The following is a 4,336-nucleotide window of genomic DNA, read 5'->3' as shown; positions in this document are numbered from 1 at the left end:
TACAGGATGTGCATGAGACCTGTTGTGGCAAGAGCCAGCAGAATTGGCATTCTTTTGCCGTTGCAAGCAAACTGCCTGGAAATGGCCTTTCTTTCCACCCGAGTAACATGTCGCATTGTTCAATGGGCAATTGTGCCACTTATGGTGATCAATAGAGTGACAGCAAGACTTCACTAGATTTATAGTCCTGGCTTCTTGTTTACTAGGCTCTCTGTGTGCTCATTGTGGTGGCGGAGTGGGGTGGTCCCAGCAAGAGGCAACTCGCCCTGACAAATCGGGACCTGATCAAATTTTTCAGCGGCTATGGCAACAGAATCGAATTGTTCTAATATTGCAAACACTTGTTGGAGTGAAGGATCTGAGTACTCGAGTATCTGTTCTGTAATTCTGCTGTCAGGGACATTGTATGTGATTGTGTCACAGATCATCATGTCACTATAAAAGTTGCCACAGCTATACCTCATTGTACACTTCATAGTGAGGCCCTGTAAGTCAGTAAACCACTGTTCTGGCTTTTTCTTAAGGCAAAAGGACCGAAATATGGCTGCTGTGAGCTGGATCTGCTGTTTGTAATACTGACTTAATGCTCCTACTACTTCATCGTAGGAGAGTGCATCAGGAGACGATGTAGGGAAGAGGTTTTGGATTAAGGAAAAACAGGGGTTCCCACAATGGACAGGAAATAATAAGATTTCAGAGTACCTTGAATTCAATGGACTTGGCAATGGGCCTGGAACTGGGTGAAATATTTGAACCATTTCTCTTTTCTTTCATCAAAGTGCCAAAATAGGCGAAAGTTGTGTGGTGGCATTTGTCGGATCAGTTGGTCAGTAGGTTGATTGGTTGGGCAGTCGATGCAGCTAGTACAGCAAGCAATTGCTGTACAGTAGACAGCAATGTGGTAATCTTCTGGGTCTGAAACTGAGAAATCTGATTTAGTTCCAGAGCAGGAGCAGTCTGTGGGTGAGTTGCAGGGGCCAGGGGTGGAGGGGGCAGGGTAGCAATTCAAACACTAACAAAATGCAGCAAAATATGAAAAAATAAACAAAAGCAATGTGTAAAGCCTCTGGAAAGAGAAATAGATTAGTTCTGCAGCTCCCCTCCTGTAATACATGCAACAAATGAGCAAATAGAATCACTGTAATGACAGCTCCCATACAGCGACGTAGGACACGTGAAAAGTAAACAAAATTTGTTGATCAGATTCATCCCCACTTGTTGTGCCTGTGCCCTCTTGTAATATTTTGTGGTTCCTTGCTAGATGAGGAGAGGGTCGTATGGTAGTTGAGTGGCCAGTTTACTCTCACTGCAACATGTGGTTACAATACACTTTATTGCAGGAACCAATTGAGTAATTAACTTCAATGATATCCGGTCTGAAGTTCTGTCGTTCATGGCAATAAAATAACATGTACTAATTCTTGAATCTTGTCCGTGTCCATATCACAACTATATACAATGACTAACGTTCCCTCACAGCTAGCTGAGGTGCGAGGCAATGACTGTCACTGTGGAAGACTAGAGCACAGTGTGATGTATTGAGGTGCAATGCAAACTGAGTCCTGATGTGAGGTACTGAGATTGAGAGAATGGGCCAGCTCGGTGGGGGGCAGCAGCCTACATGCACGCTACCCGTGGGCCATTATCGGTGCGTATCCTGGGGGCACATCTCAGTCTTGTCATGTCATAGGTGCACCCAGTTCAGTGCCTGATATATCGGGTGACCAAAAAGTCAGTATAAATTTGAAAACTGAATAAATCATGGAATAATCTAGGTAGAGAGGTACAAATTGAGCCACACATGCTTGGAATGACATGGGGTTTTATTAGGACCAAAAAATACAAAAGTTCAAAAAAAGTCTGACAGATGGAGCTTCATCTGATCAGAATAGCAGTAATTAGCATAACAAAGTAAGACAAAGCAACGATGATGTTCTTTACAGGAAATGCTCAATATGTCCACCATCATTCCTCAACAATAGCTGTAGTCGAGGAATAATGTTGTGAACAACACTGTATGGTGAGGCATTGGCGTCGGATGTTGTCTTTCAGCATCCCTATAGATGTCGGTCGATGATGATACTCTTGTGACTTCAGGTAACCTCAAAGCCAATAATCGCATGGACTGAGGTCTGGGGACCTGGGAGGCCAAGCGTGACAAAAGTGGTGGCTGACCACACGATCATCACAAAACGACATGCACAAGAGATCTTTCACGCGTCTAGCAATATGGGGTGGAGCGCCATCCTGCCAAATCATCATATGTTCCAGCAGGTGTTTATCAGCCAGGTTGGGGATGATGCGATTCTGTAATATATCGGCGTACCTCTCACCAGTCACAGTAGCAGTTACAAAACCAGAATCACGTATTTCCTCAAAGAAAAAAGGCCCAATAACGGTAGATGTGGTAAATTCAACCCATACGGTGACTTTCTCATCGTGCAGTGGAGTTTCCACGTCAGTTTTAGGATTTTCGGTAGCCCAAATTCTGCAGTTGTGGGCGTTGACAGACCCTCAAGAGTGTGAAATGAGCTTTGTCGGTCCACAACACGTTACTCAACCAAACGTCATCTTCTGCCATCTTTTGAAACGCCCACACTGCAAATGCCCTCCGCTTCACTAGATCGCCAGGTAATAGTTCACAATGCTGATGGATTTAGTACGGATAGCATCGGAGGGTACTCTTAAGTGCCAACCAAACAGTAGTGTATGGAATGCCGGTGCGATGTGCGACTGCACGAGCGCTGACTTCCCCGGGCATAGACGAACCCGCTACAGTCTCCATTTCTTCCTGAACTGTCTCAGCAGCATTATGCCTTGTGCTCGGTCGGCCACTACGGGATCTATTGTCTAAACAACCCATGGCTTCGAACATCGAAATCATTGTTGCCACAGTTGCCTTTGTCAACGGACAAATCGAATCCCCTTCCTATGGCGATAGGATCGTAACGCTGAACTAGCACATTACCCATTCTGATAATACAGCTTCACTAAAAGTGCCTGTTTAGGTAATGTCAACATGCTGCAACTGATTATCTCTCTCGTTACAGCTCCTTTTATACACAATTGTCATGCGCAGTCACTGACGTTTTGCTGTCCAGCGCCATCTGTCGGACATTTTGTGAACTTTTTTTTTTTTTTTTTTTTTGTTCTAATAAAACCCCGTGTCATTCCAAGCATGTGTGCCAATTTTTACCTCTCTATCTACATTATTCTGTGGTTTATTAAGTTTTCAAATTTATACTGACTTTTTGATTACCCGGTACAATGTTTCCTAGTGCCGACCGCATGCTGGTGAAGATGTATGCTGGCACAGACTATTTATAAAGAAGGGCAGCACAAATAGTTACAGGTTTGTTTGACCCACAGGAGAGTGTGACTAACATTTTGAAAGAACTGAACTGGCAGACTCTTGAAAATAGACAGAATGATCACTCTATGAATACACTGCAGCCCCCAACATATTGCTCGCACAGGGATTGTGGGATAAGATTGGATTAGTTTCAGCAACCACAGAGGCATTCTCCCTGCACTTCATATGTGAACGAAACTGGAAGAAACCCTAATAACTGGTACAATGGGACATACCCTCTGCCATGCACTTCACAATGGTTTGCAGAGTATAGCTGTAAATGTAGTACACAAATTGTACATTCTGATGTAGGGCAACTCAGTGTAGAACAAAATATAATATTACATGATTTAAATTTACATTAATTGGTACACTAATTTTACATTAAAGGTGCTTTAAGTTGTAACATACAGAGAATGTATTGTACAAGTAGGTACTGAAAGAGCATTTATTTTACAGATAAATTGATATTTGTATTACAGTAACATCTGAATTGAAGATCATTAAGGTATTTAATAGCTAGTAACACTTATATTAATAAGTCTTTATGGTACAGACATCAATATTTAGTGTACTTCCTGAAGGCTATCATGTAGGCCATCCAAGCAGTGGTGAGTCAAATATCCCTTAGCAGCTGACTTGACCACTGTTAGGTCATTTACTGATTTAATTTCTGAGGTAAGCTTACTATAAATAACTTTCCCATATGCCAGGATGCCCTTTCCATATAGAGTACTGTTCACTGGTTCTATATGATAGTTTTCTTTTTGTTTTGTGTTATGGGAGTGAATATTTTCATTTTTTGAAGATAGTAAGATTTTCCATTGTATATTTTTTCACAACCACAGCTGTCTCATACACACAGATACATGGAAATTGGAGGATTACCAGATTTTAAAGAATGTTCCATTTTACACCTTCCAGTACTCTTATAATCCTTTTTGTAACCTAAAGAACTTTCGGCTGAGAAAAGAGTTACCCCAA

This window comes from Schistocerca cancellata, chromosome 11 (assembly GCF_023864275.1).
Source record: "Schistocerca cancellata isolate TAMUIC-IGC-003103 chromosome 11, iqSchCanc2.1, whole genome shotgun sequence".
In the NCBI taxonomy this organism is placed as follows: Eukaryota; Metazoa; Arthropoda; class Insecta; order Orthoptera; family Acrididae; genus Schistocerca; species Schistocerca cancellata.
This window is presented reverse-complemented; position numbering follows the sequence as displayed.